Genomic DNA, 15,430 nt, shown 5'->3' with positions numbered 1-15,430 from the left:
CTGAGTTCAGAAATTCACGAAGTGAAGAAATTTACAAAGTGTAGAAACATTTTAAATAGTTAAAAAAGAAACAGTTATTCTGCATGAATCTAACTGAATATGGACTTATATGTTTCTTTTAATCCTAGGTATGTGATTTTCGTTGCTGAGTACTACAAGTCCCAGAGTCTGCATTAACTCCCATACATCCTCAGCTGTATAGGCAATGTATGTGATTTTATTTGCTATCCTGCAAACAACTCCTAATCTATATTTGAACTAATTCAAACTTAGCTGTGTATTTAAAAGTATGTGTATAATATTGTACATGCTTGTAATTGGTATTGCCTGTTTGAAGATGTTGGTCAGTGAAGTCTCATTTATGGCCTAGTGTTTACTTAACACAGGGTAAATCAACCTCTTTGATTGGATGGGCATGTGGCTTCAGCTGTAGCCTGTATTAATCAGACCTACTTTTATCTTTGCATTCAGGTATAGGGGCAGTTGTCTGAGTTCAGAAATTCACAAAGTGAAGAAATTTACAAAGTGTAGAAACATTTTAAATAACAGTTAAAAAAACAGTTGAAAAACTAAAACGGTGGAACAATTTAAACACGCTTGGGATAGGCTAAGAAATGAATATCCTTCAGAGAGACATAAGGAGCAAATAGGGTTGAAGTTGCCAAAAGGATACATGAAAAGGGGCAGACTAGATGGGCCAAGTGGTTCTTATCTGCCGTCAAATTCTATGTTTCTATTTCTAGAAATCTGCATCGCAGGGGTCTAATGGTTCTCCCGGTATACGGAACTTGACAAGTACATTCCAAAAGGTATTCTACATAGGAGCAATTACAGTTAATAAAACTTTTTATAGGATATACTTCGGCAGCAGTGGTTGATGTAAACATATTAGATCTGTTTGTATTAAAGGTACATATAATGCATGAAGATCGCACGCATTTAAAACGCTCCTTGGGTTTTATTTTGTTACCAGCTTGTCGTACTTAAAGCCTCATCAGTATTTGTGGAAGATTGTATAAAGAAACTTGGTGCCAACAAGTCTCACAGATTGTCTGCTTTCCTGAAAGTCACTGTATCGGTACGTTGCCGCCGGTGACTACATCCCCCTACTAGATGTTGACAGAAGATTGCAGGATGGACACATTTACTGTAGCTGCCGGACCTTCATTTGGATGACTGTGTATTTAGCAAACTGGGAGTTCTATCCACTGATGGGCTTTACATGCTGCATCCCTCGATAAGCCTTGGACAAGGGTTGGAGGTTAGGTAGGGGAAGCCTGGGCTAGTTGTTACAGACTCAGAGGCAAGTTATTATAATGAATCTAAAACCACGTCCATGTCGCGCCGCAGTTCGTGCAACTGGGAACAAGTTTGAACATGTTACCGTCAGTGCTCAGCAAAACGACGCTAACACAGACGTGTTTGTGTAATAGGTACCTAAACAAACTTGTTTTTCTTGTTCCAAAGTAATATTTTTCACTTAGATTTAAAGTTGTATCTTGGCCGGACCGTTACAGGTAAGAGTTTATCATTCATTTTTTTTTTGAATCACAGACAATTAGTGTATTTATTATCATTGTTCTAATCATCAATTGAAGCCTGAAAATCGAACTATGGCCATCTTGGTTATATGACGTCACTCGGGGCAAGTTGTTACACAATATCTAAGGCAAGTTGTTACTTGTAACAACGTGCCCCACAGTCAGTGGAGGATTTCCCACTAGGCATGTGAGGCACTTGCCTAGGGTGTGGCACAGCAGGCAGCCCCCCTCCAACCCGCGTCGGCCATTTTTTTTTTACCCGGAGAGGGAGAGTGACTTACTTGTGGGAAAGGGGGGCGGAGCTACATGAGCAGAGCAGGGCTGCTGTCGTGATCTGGCCAGGAGTGGGTGCAGTGTATTGCATGTAAAGGGTGGGTTCATATTGCTTGTGTAAGAGGTGATGCAGCAGCATTTACTTGCACTAACTGCAAATCAGAAACGGTAGTGAAGACGATGTGTGATGTCTGTTATTGTCATCAGACTACATACCACATACTGTATATGCTAAATGTGATTTTGTGATAAACATGCAAAGTTTTTTAATGAACGCTCTTTGTATTAAGATTTTGTATAGATTATTTTATTGGGAATAATTTGCCCCAACCCCGTAACAACAGATTGTTACAATTATTTTTGTTCCGAAAACATGTTTTTCATTGTTAATAATAATTTCTGGATGTAACTTACACCCAATATAAATAGAAGAAAGAATACTGTATAGCTGTGATTACAATTTTTTCAGATATTTGAATTTCTGTATTTGTGTAACAACCAGCTCCGCCTTCCCCTATTCTCCAGCTTTTTGTCAGGGTAAATAATACCGGCTATTGCAGTTATCTCTATTCAAATCATGTGCTGCTTGGTTATTTGAGCTTCATACGGCTCACTGCATATTGTAACAAGCCATGGATGGATGATTGCAGGCTGAGTTTATATAAATCTATGCCAGTGTGGACATTACCGCCATCTGCAGCCATCTTTTCCTTTTCATTGCTTTGACTACCCTGCATTTCACCTGTCTGGGATTAGGGCTGAATCCGCCCGGAGTAAATCCGATGTATGACACACAGCCGGCTATGCTAGAGGATCCTCTTGTGCATTGGATTACCAGTGATTATTATTTAGCTAATAGACAGCTATATTTTATTTATTTATTACCAGTTATTTATATAGCGCACACATATTCCGCAGCACTTTACAGAGAATATTTTGGCCATTCACATCCGTCCCTGCCCCAGTGGAGCTTACAATCTATGTTCCCTACCACATGCTCACACACATACACACTATGGTCAATTTTGTAGGGAACCTATTAACCTACCAGTATATTTTTGGAGTGTGGGAGGAAACCGGAGTTCCCGGAGGAAACCCACGCAAGCACAGGGAGAATATACAAACTCCACACAGTTAGGGCCGTAGTGGGAATTGAACCCACGACCTCAGTGCTGTGAGGCTGTAACGCTAACCATTACACCGTCTGTGCTGCCCAATATATTTACAGATCATCTGAATTCTAAACATTACAAACTATTTGTGGAACATTATAATTTGGATCCATGAACAAAGTAGAAAAATTAGACTTTATTATGACTTCTACTATTTTTGTTTACATTTTTAACAGTTATTTAAATGTTTAGTGATTTCTATGTGTTTATTTGAAATATCCTATTGGTGTTAATATAATGAAAACTTTGATACATTTAACTTCATTTTTATTTATACTTATATGCCAAGAGGAGGACAATCTGGGTAGTGCTACCTCTTCCTGTACATTGTTTTTTTTAAAATGCATTATAATGTATCAGCAGGTAGAGAAAAACAGGGAATGTTATGTAATTCTGTCAAATAGCATTCACATTTAATAAATAGGATTCATTCTAAGCAACTATACCTATCATTATAATACTAGTCCTCAAAGTTAAGAAGGTTATCCTCTGATACATTACATGATTAGTTCACACCAGCCCCCACATCACATTAAAATCCCCATTATATCAATGGCCCCCGCCATTTCTAACATTACACTACGAGTACCCCCTGCATTACACTATACATCACCACCACGCATCGGGGAGAAAGGAACAGCATCACATTTTATTTTCTTAAAATTAGGAAAAATAATTAACAAAAAAAGGCCAAAGAAATAGGTGCTGGCAGTAGGAACTACAACCATGGGCACAATAGCAACAATTCACAAAATTAAAAAAACATAACAAAACTGATTGAGGGCCGTCCACTGCCATGTACTGTGCCCTTGCTTCATGCAGAACCTGTTATAATCTACCACGGGCCGTTAGGGTGCCTTGATAGCTAGGCAGGAATTTCCATTCTCTATCACTCTAGACCACCCTATTTGTGTCAGTCAATACCCTTATCCCTCCATTGCTTTAGATTTATATGGTCACAGCAGCCTAACATAATTTAAATACAGTTTAACATTTAAAATTGATTTAAAGTGATTCAGCCTAAATTAAATATTAACAAACAATACCAAGTGTCAAATTCTAAATGATTAATAAACAGCATAAATAATAATGTGTAAAGTGAGCAGAGTGCTGCCCCTGGCAACTATACTACATCTCTGTGCAGGGATAATGGAACTTTTACAGAAATCCGAGTGTTCTAACATTCTGTCTAGAGAATGAGAGCGTTACAATATCAGAGCAATTTCTGCAGTCCACTTACCCAGCTCTATTTGATGTAATTATATGTTGTGGCTGTTTTGGCCATAGGTGACCTCTGCTGGTATCAAACATCATTACAGTGTAATTTTCTGCTGTAGAGTTACCACTGTGTTTTATTACCATATGTTCTTTCCCTTATCACTTACGTAGCAGAGCTGCAGGGGACTAAAGGAACAGAATACTGAGCAATGCGATATTGGGACATTGATGCCGTGTTATAACTTCCCAAAGTCAAATGAACATTTAGTTTTGTGGGCACTAGATATGATTGAAATTTACAAATTGTTCTGTAAAATATTTCACTCGTACTCCAATGTGTCAATCTATTTGCAGGCAGAATTTGGACTTACCAAATAGGTAAAGGGGGGTTTGAGGTATGGCGCTCCGAAGGGTAAGGGGCATATGTATATCTAGCGGACTAAAACCACTTGGATCCTTTCACCAAAAAGGACCAAAATAAGTGGTAAAGAGAATGTAATTGTGAGTGCTTTTTGGTGCTGACCACTATTTATAAATATAACATGATATAAAAGGACATAGAGCATATATAATAATCCACTAAAAGAGACAATTTATTGATGTGGAAAATTATACTCTAAAAGGGATAAGACAATGGCAATCTCAAAAACACACAGAATTATCTTTATGAAAAGGGAATAAAAGACTTATTACAAACATACAGCAATAAAAGAACAAAATTACCCTAATAAAAGAGAATCAAATATATCACAAAATCACTTGATAAAGGTGAATTATCAGTGCAAAAAGACAGAAATGGTTCATACCATAGGTATAAAGTAACATAGGTCCCCTAGACCATCCGGACCTAGGACCTCCGAATGATAATTCAAGGGGATGAAGGTGTGGGCCCCCATGCTTACACTTTGTAGTCCAATTCCAAGGTTCACACAGCCTTGATAAAGACCCTGATGTAGGTCCAATTGTGTTGGAGACTGTGTGAACCATGGAAAGTGTAAGTATCGGGGCCCACACCTTCATATCATTTTATATTTTAATACACTATATTCCACTATAAATAGGGGTCAGCACCAAAAAAACACTCACAATGACATTCTCCTTAGAGTTTGGACTTACGTGTTGGTAGGGTCAGTGTATGGGGACCAGAACCTACCTACTTGAGGCTGCTGGTCTCCTAACCTATTAGCATAGTAGCCTTAGAAAAGATGTGCAGCGGAATGACACTGGGTAAAGGTTATGTAAATAGTCCCAGTAGATAAGTCAGTACACTGGGCCAAAGTGTATAAAGTGTATAAGGTGTTAAATGTGTTGCACAGTTGTTTAGTGCTGGTAGCGGTTAGTCTGCATGTGGTACAGCTGAACCAGGTCTTAGGTTTATTAAACCAGGTAGAATAACAAGTAGCATAATACACAGGGATATAACAGGTGTACAAATAGTATTGATGCAGCCTGGAGCATTAGGGTATCGTTGGGTGTTGTAGTGCACTGGTCAACAGAGTGGTAAAAAAAACCAGCGGATAATAGCACATTGTCCCTCTAATGTAGCGATGGTGATATAGTGTATATCTGTGGGAGTAAGGGCTGCACATCCTAATTTAAACACCACAAAAATTGCTACCATGCTGAGACCTGTAGTTCTAATGCAGAAATAAGAAAAATGCAGGTGCTCGCTCTAAGCACTAGTGAATAGATTACTGCTGATCAAATAATTCATCGTTGTTTTTTAAATAAGGTTCTTACTACATGTTTGCCCAAAAATGTTTGCCCAAAAATGTTTGCCCACCTACCTCGTAAAAAAAAAAACACTTTAATTGTTGTAGTTTATTATAAATAATTTGATCATCAGTATTCTTAGGCCCCTATTTACAACAATCCGCATTTCAAACACGGATTGTAGTGTGATAATTTTGCCTAAATTTGTATTGCCAATTTAGGAATGATCACAAGAATGTATCAACATTCTCAAGCAGGGACAGAGCTTACGAGAAAGCTTTACCTCTGCGAATCATCACAGCACAATTCTCATTGTATTTTTCTGAAAAATACAGTAAGAGTGCCACTGCGTTGACACAGGCTAGCGCTACCCCCCCACTGCGATCAATACCCCCCCGCTATTGCTCCCCCAGCTGATATTTACCTTGGTGACCAGTGAGCACTCTCCTCCAGTTAGCTGGTCTCCAGGTCTATGACTCCAGTCAGCTGTGCTGTAAACTAGGATGCCGGTTTACAGAACAGCTGACCAGGGTCACATTGCAGGAGCCCCTATGACCAGCTGATCAGAGGACCACCGTCTGCAGGTAAGTGCGTGTGTTTTTTTTTAACTCATTTTTTTTCAGTAATCAGCTTGTCTATTTAGACCACATAGCTTTTCCCAAGGGGCTGGCTCTCGTCTCTGCTCTACCTATCAGAATGGAGCAGAAGTCGGGGAGCCAAGGATAACCCTACTTAACGACATCTCCAGATGGCGTTGTTCAGGGACGTGTAGTCAGGGTAGGCAGGGTAGGCTCTGCCTCCCCTGTCATACTCCTGAGATTTGATATAACATTTTTTAGAATAATACAAAGAAGATACAGTGCTGCCGGAAAATATTCACAGCGCTTCATTTTTCCCACATTTTGTTATGTTACCGCCTTATTCCAAAATGGAATACATTCATTTTTGTCCTCAAACTTCTACACACAATACCCCATAATGACAACGTGTAAAATGTTTTTTTTTGAAAATTTAATTAAAAAAAAAATACTCAAAATTGAGCTCAGGTGCATCCTGTTTCCACTGATCATCCTTGAGATGTTCCTACAGCTTAATTGGAGTCCACCTGTGGTAAATTTAGTTGATTTTGAAAGGCATACACCTGTCTATATAAGATCCCACACTTGACAGTGCATGTCAGAGCACAAACCAAGCATGTAGTCCAAGGAATTGTCTGTAGACCTCTGAGACAGGATTGTCTCGAGGCACAAATCTGGGGAAGGGTACAGAAAAATATGCTGCTTTGAAGGTCCCAATGAGCACAGTGGCCTCCATCATCTGTAAATGGAAGAAGTTCGGAACCACCAGGACTCTTCCTAGAGTTGGCTGGCCGTCTAAACTGAGCGATCAGGGGAGAAGGGCCCTAGTCAGGGAGGTGACCAAGAAACCCGATGGTCACTCTGTCAGAGCTACAGCATTCCTCTGTGGAGAGAGAACCTCCCAGAAGGACAACCATCTCTGCAGCAATCCACCAAACAGGCCTGTATGTAGTAGAGTGGCCAGACGGAAGCCACTCCTTAGTAAAAAGCACATGGCAGCCCGCCTGGAGTTTGCCAAAATACACCTGAAAGACTCTCAGACCATGAGAAACAAAATTCTCTGGTCTGCTGAGACAAAGATTGAACTCTTTGGCGTGAATGCCAGGCGTTATGTTTGGAGGAAACCAGTCACCGCTCATCCGCAGGCCAATACCATCCCTACAGTGAAGCATGCTGGTGGCAGCATCATGCTGTGGGGATGTTTTTCAGTGGCAGGAACTGGGAGACTAGTCAGGATAGAGGGAAATATGAATGCAGCAATGTACAGAGACATCCTGGATGAAAACCTGCTCCAGAGCGCTCTTGACCTCAGACTGGGGCGACGGTTCATCTTTCAGCAGGACAACGACCCTAAGCACACAGCCAAGATATCAAAGGAGTGGCTTCAGGACAACTCTGTGAAAGTCCTTGAGTGGCCCAGCCAGAGCCCAGATTTGAATCCGATTGAACATCTCCAGAGAGATCTGCAAATGGCTGTGCACCGACGCTTCCCATCCAACCTGATGGAGCATGAGAGGTGCTGCAAAGAGGAACGTGAAAAACTAGGTGTGCCAAGCTTATGGCATCATATTCAAAAAGACTTGAGGCTGTAATTGCTGACAAAGGTGCAGCGAGGAGGGGGCCCATGTGCAGGAACCGATCGGGCCCCCTCCTCTCCGGCGGCGCAGTAGACACTCTACTGCGCATGCGTGAATCACCTGGGAAATGGCCGTGGTGGCCATTTTCCCGGTGATTTCTGCAGCGTCGGGACGATGGAGAGGTAAGTATATTTAATTGGGTGCAGGGTGTGCGGCGTGTGGGCAGCACACCTTACACCCATTATAAATACCCCCCTGACCCATGGGCTTGTACGAACTGCAAACCCTGCACCCATGAAAGATACACCACTGTGAGAACTCTTCTTATACTCAACTGCACATTAAGAGCCTGATTCATAAGGTGCCCACACACATAGCGATCTGCACCTGATCCCACGATGTGTACGATTACCCCTGAACTCTCCCCCGGCAGCTCCCCGGCAATCCTACACACGATTTGGGGTAAAAAATGTCAAATCTGACTTAAGATCTATCGTGCATCCCGTGCATTGTGTCCCAGATTGGCAAATCCGCCCTACAGCACGGCAGATCTGAAGATGTGATGTACGACGGGCAGGGACGCGCATTGGCATCGTGAGTGGACCCTCATGATTTGGCCATATTTTACATGATTTGTTGTCACGATTCATAGAATTCTGCCAAATTGGGTAAAATATCGCTGTGTGTGGGCAGCTTAAGTCACACGCAGCAGCGTATATCGGCGGTCACCCGTCTGCAAGTTTATACACATGTTACTACAAACTCCTTCCCGTGTGTACATCCATTCAGCCGAATGTGTAACAATTAAGACTCCCGTGCACGCAGTAATAGCGATTGATGCGTCCTTACACGCCTCCATCGATTGCACCATGGAAACTTGCACCATCCCTATGGCAGATGCCGTTTCTGTCTGACTATGATCTCCTACACCTGTGGCTGAGCCTTTATGAATGCAGCCGCTTGAACTGAAACGCTTGTGACACTCCTAATAATACGCCACTGAATGGACCGTTTTTACGTTAATTTCTAGTCACCTCCCAGTCACTGCCCAGGTGCGCCCATCACTTTGTTACATTTCTGAAACCGTTTGTCCCAATCATAACAGCGCCTTTGTGCGTACACCCTGTGTAATATATGTGCTGTAGGCGTTTTCAGAACTTTTTGTGCATGCTCCGTTGCAATAAAATCGCTCAACTTCATGAGCATCGGCATTGCGTGCAACTCAAGGTGAGGCCCTAAGGGCTGCCTCCAGAGACGCAGGCAATGCCGATTTTTAGTGCAAATTGTTGTTTTTGTGCATGCGTCTAATTAGATAATAAACTGCATGGCGCATGCCCAAACAATATGAGCTGTTTTGAGTCACTGTCACTTGTATAATTGTGCTGATAGAGCTTCCAGCCCCCGGCTTGAGACTCAGAGATTTACCTGCCAGTCATTGTATACTACAGTAGCTTTGCTGCCACGCTACTGAAACCGGGATCTGGTGCTGTGGAGGGCCTGATTCAGCAAGGAACGCGATTCTGCGTGCGCACACTGCGAAAGTAAGCTAATCATGCACACGCACAGCAATTGCAGCACAAAGCCACAAACACTCACCAAAAGTCAAAGCCGGCCACCTCCCTCTATGTACCTCTCTCTCTCGCTTTATTTATACACCCCTATGTTTTATACTGTGTTGTTGATAGTTATTTTTACAGTGTATGTATCAATGTGTATATATATTCACTTACAAAATCTAATATGCTAGCATATAATAATTACACAACACATGTTTTTATTATTAGATTTTTATTTATTGACAAAAATTTTTAACATAAAAACTTAAAGTGAAAAAAAAAATTATAAGTCCCTCCGTATGCGGCTTATGGATTCTCCCATCAAACGGACATACAGTGTGTGCTCAGGAGACCTAGCTCCCCTCCTGAGCACACTGCCAAAACGATCTTGAGGCACATCTGAAATGTAAGCAATAAGAAGAGTAAAAATAAAAAAGTTTAAAACGCAATAGTTACTGTTGAAAACCTCAACCACCCATGGTCGCTATGATAAACCCAATACTGTAAGCTATGTGACAGCGCTACCTTTGCAAATGCAGCAGGGGTTGTCAGACAGGGTGTAGTCAGGATGCCGGCAGTCGAAATGCCGACCGCCAGAATCCCGACACTGAAAGTCCGGCATGGGACTAAAGATAGGCAGCTAAATACCGACGCCTATCATTAGCCCCACGCCGAAATCCCGATGCCTGGCATACCGAACACAGGCTAGACGGGCGTCGTGCCAAGTAAGCTGCGGGGGGGGGGTAGGTTTAGGCACTCCCACCCCCCATCTTAGGGTTAGGCACCCCCATGGGAGGGTTAGGGGGGGTAAGAGGCCAGCACCTGCTACTTAATTGTGTGTGTATGCATCGCCAACCATCAAATCCTCACGCACATTAGTGGTTGACCTGACCCTACTGCAGACTTTGTTACATCTCTTGCACGCAGTGGGAGCTCAGGCTGCGTAGGGTCTCTCAATGCCTAACTTATGCACGCCCCTGCAACGCCTTTGCAACACACTGGCATGCCTGCGTTCGCCCGACCACTCCCCCGTCACCGCCCACTAATGGCAATTTCTGTCAATCACTCTGCCCTGGGTCTGCGTAGCCTCTGCTCTCTATTCCCATCGCAGTTGATAGTTTGCACAGGTGCATTACGATGCATGCGCAGTTCGCCAACATCGGCCGCGTGCGTTCTCTCACTTGCGTTCCTTGCTGAATCAGGCCCAGAGTCTCAAGCCGAGAGCTGGAAGCTCTATCAGCACAATTATATAAGTGACTGTGACTCAAAAAAGCTTACTTTGTTTGGATTTGTGTATTGGGAACTCCCTTGGCTATCAGCTACACGCGTGAAACACCGAGCGGACCCCCACTACTTACCAGGAGTGCCCACCGCGAGCGTGATTCATAGGAAGTGTGTCCTTCCAATCTCAGCAGATTGTTCATGGGTCTCTGTAACTAGGTATTGGTGTGGTGAGAGACTGGTGTAACAGTGTGTGCATATACAGTATATAGTACAAATACAGCTTCACATATTCATTATCAGATTTTCCATATGTCATTAATATGACAAGAGATTGCTCCAGGCACCAACGATCCAGTGATTTACTTTTCATTAGAGGCAGTATATTTTATATATTTATTTACATTTTTAGGAGTGCACTTGATTTTGTTTATATTGGAAAATGTGATTATTTCTAAGTGTAAATGTGAATATATGTACTGACATTCTATTTCTATAAAGATTATTAATATTACATAGGTGGTGTCTTGAGATATTTTCTGCCATTTCGGGAATTACATAGTATATTATTTATCGGTTTATTAGCGCATCATCATTGTCTTGTTGTGCTATTTCTATATTAGTAGTGGCCAGACACAATGGGTGAATTTGCTACTATTTCTTACATTGTCTTCATTGATTAGCACCCAGTTTTTTTTGTGTCTTTTGATCATTGTATAAATGTTGGCCTTTGTATTCTCAAAATATCAACATTATAACATCATACTGGGGGAGATGTATCAAACTTTTCAAACACAGCCTGTAAAGGGACAGTTAGAAGCTGATTGGTTTAGTACTCTCTCTATCCGCTTTATTTCTTTCCATACTTTGATACATCTCCCCTACTGTATTAGGCTAGTATGGCACCAGCATTAGGGAGCATTGTATCTCTGCTGCTTATAAAAGCATTTTGTCAGTAGCGTGTTGTATCTCCTTTATGATAGGGTCAGGGCTGCCATCAGAAATTGTGGGCCCCAGTACAGAAGAAACAGGCAGGGCCCCTCATCTCCCTCCCAGCCTCCGACCCATTGGACCTAGTGTTCCAACAAGCCTTGGCGCTCAGAGGCATGGACTCCTGAAGATCGCTGAAGGTGTCCTGTGGTATATGGCACCTAAACTTATAGTTCTTCTAGAGTCATACTGGTCCTGCCCCCTCCCTATGGACCCACGATTCCCAGTATTATCTCCCCATCCTGCCCATTTCACTAGGAAGTGGGCAGGATGTGGGTGATAGTCCCCACAAACATGTGGGTTTACCTGAAAAATTGGGAACCTCCAGGAGACTATGTGAGTATGATGTAACTGAAGGTCTACATATCCTCCTGTACACAGGGGAGCCTGCCTGCCCGTCCCACCTCTCACACAACAACAGAACATTAGACACCGACAGGGACCCCCGTAGCGTGACAATCATTATAACAAACTGCTTCTTACTCACAGGTAAACAGCAGCCAGGCGAGATCATCATCGCGCTACAGGCCCCCTGTGAGCCCGGGACATTAGCACCATCTGTAGCCCCCTGACGGCGACCCTGGATAGAGTAGACTAGAGCATTAAACATCATTTCAACGGAGATAGCAGAAACAGAAGCTGTTGTAACCTATGCGTAAATGCTAAAGGGGAGATTCACTTAGAGGCCTGTTCCACCAGAACCTTCCACGCTATAGAGGTGCAAGCACAAATGTGTAAGGATTCCTACTGTGATAACCTGCTATGCACATAGCCGCACATCGCATGAGAACGCGACAGAACCTCACGCTCCATTGGATCACTGACTGCTGTAGTAACATTAACATCCAGCATGTAACTAAACCTGGCAGTAAAGTGGTTCCTATCTGAACAGGAATCACTTATTCTAAATTTAACAAAACAAAAAGCGTACCTGTGTGTCCGCATTCGCTCTGTCAGATACTTTATCTCAAAATATACATCATCTTCATATCACTAATACAACAAAGTATAATACGGACTACTGACATTTCCTGTACTCCTGTGTGTGTGACTCAGCCACTGATCTCGGTATAAAGGCAAAAGACAGAGTTCTGACACCCGCACCAGGCATCCTTATGCGTCATCTGTGATTTGTGATGTTATGCCAATTCCTTTGTGACCAAAGGACTAATCTAGTGTGCCTGGCACGGGATGTAGTTTGGAAGCAGACGGTCTAAATCCCGACCGCCGGCTTCCAGACGTTCTAATCCCGGCGTGGTACTAATGACAGGCGTCTAAATCTAGACACCTGTCATTTTACCGACGCCGGAAGACCGATCGAAGTGTTGCCTGGCGCGGACAGCCGCGTGGGGGGATGGTTATGTTTAGGGTTCCCGGGGGGGACTTAGGGTTTTTCACCCCCCGGGAGGGTTAGGGTCAGGCTAGGGGAAGGAAGGGTTAGGGTTAGGCACCCCTGGGGGGAGGTTAGGGTTAGGCACCCCCCCAGGGGACTTAGGTTTAGGCAGCGGGGAATAGGGGGTTAGGTTTAGGCACTTGGGGGGGAGGTTAGGGTTAGGCACCCCTAATGAGGGTTAGGGTTAGGGGGTAGAATTAGGTTAGTATATATTTTCAACCTTGCCGGGCTGCCGCTTTCGGGATTGACATGCGTCCGGCGGTAATACCTACTACACCCCCTGGTACACTGTAAGCGACTTTGTATGCAGCTACGATGAGGCAAAGGCACAAAATTCAGCTAAAAGTATGAATTGCTACTAGTAGAGCATCTAACTCGCGCCATATGCCACAAAAACGCTAGGTAAATGAGGACAGATCTGTATATCAATATTTTCAGGATGGGGCCAAATTATCTCCTTACTCTGAGTTTTTTGTAATAACATAATTGTTGCTAAATAACGATGGGTGAATCAAGTCTTTACGTTCATTATAGGCAAATTCAAGATGCTTGTTTGATCGTTTCAGCTACTTCAGCAGTCGAACTCCGTTGTATTGCACATATCTAACGAAGTAAAGGGTTAAATGAAAATGCCATTGAAATTCACAGACCTGAACTGGCTTTTTAATCATTGGGCAAATTAGGTTGCAACTTTCCAGATGCTGCTGTACTTCCAAGTATGCTAAGCACTGATCACTGCATCTGGGAGCTTATCACTCATTAACGGACAATTATGCCGGCCATGCTCTGGCCGCTTGACCTGTGAGAAGCCAGTTCTCAGCCTAACAATGTAGCGCCAGTTCCTAAGATGACTGTATAGAGTGGGATACAGGCACAATAGACATCTGGTGACCCCCATTAATTGGAATCATCAGTCGTTTTGGGCACTGCCCCCATTCTGTTCGCAAGAGCAGCTGTCATCACTATCATCGGCACAGACACCTATCCCATGCTAGGTGCAAGAGATACGACTGACACAAGTGTTCCCTCAGCATCATACTTGCCAAAGAGACTCCCTGAAATAGCAGCAAACTCCCTGAAGAGTCTATCAATCTCCCTGATTGCACATTACCCCCATTATGTAGTTGTTATATTGGAAAATAAAAAAAAAACGAGCTATATACATTTACGTACTTTTCCCTACTGCTTTTGAAGTAAGTAGGGTACATCCAAAATTCCTTCCCCTGGTTGTGTGTTGAAGTTTTAGATTGTGTCTAAGAATCCTTTAAGAAGAAAAAGATACCTTTTCAGGATTTATATCCTATTGATTATATGTGAGTGTCGTTATCACACCCCAGAAATGTATTCCCTAGAAAGGTGTTCTGTATGAAAAAATTTTATGAACGTTGGAAACAACTCTACACATATGTGCTTTTTTGTCTCTTTTTTTCATTTTATGTATATGCATTGCTTGAAGAGGAAACATCTCCAGAGAGTGACAAGCTTTAAAGGACTTATGAGTATACAACAACTTTTATGTCATAAGCGCTTTAAGAGTACTATCTATATTTTTATTGTATACCTTTTGATTCTCTTGTATTTTGGGCAAGATAAGATAGAATTTTTGAAGCTGCTAGATCTGCGCCCCATTTGTTCCAAAAATATCTTATTATTCAAATGGGATTATTAGTATAATTTCCCTGCATTGGTATTAAGGCACAATGATCCCTATGCATTTTCTGCTTTGAGGCTGGTTTACAATTGGATGTAAGTACATTTAATGACACGCTTCTCAGATGTAGCAGTACATATCCACTGTACAGCGCACTCATAGGTGCTGCTTTCACAATCTCCCTGAAATGCTTTTTCAAAAGTAGGCAAGTATGCTCAGCATAATACTAATTGTGATGATCATGACACAGAATCAGGCCCCTGTGTTTCTCATGTCTTTTAAAAAATCATATATACATAGGCTTGCCACATTATCCCTTTAATTCAGGACACACATGAACAGGGCCGTTAAGAGCCAGCACGGGGAAGGGGGCGTGGCCTAATCCTAGTTGCAGCCCAGAGCACTGGAGAGGGAGGAACCGTGAGCCCCTCAGCGCGGCGGTATGATCAGTGTGATCGCTCCCCCCTCACAGGTAGAGGAGACTGCTGCTGCCGAGCAGTCTCCCACTGCAGCCAAGCACACAACAGCCTGTGCTGGGCTTCTGTCA

Source organism: Taudactylus pleione, unplaced genomic scaffold (assembly GCF_031769625.1).
Source record: "Taudactylus pleione unplaced genomic scaffold, aTauple2 ptg000520l, whole genome shotgun sequence".
Classification (NCBI taxonomy): domain Eukaryota; kingdom Metazoa; phylum Chordata; class Amphibia; order Anura; family Myobatrachidae; genus Taudactylus; species Taudactylus pleione.
This window is presented reverse-complemented; position numbering follows the sequence as displayed.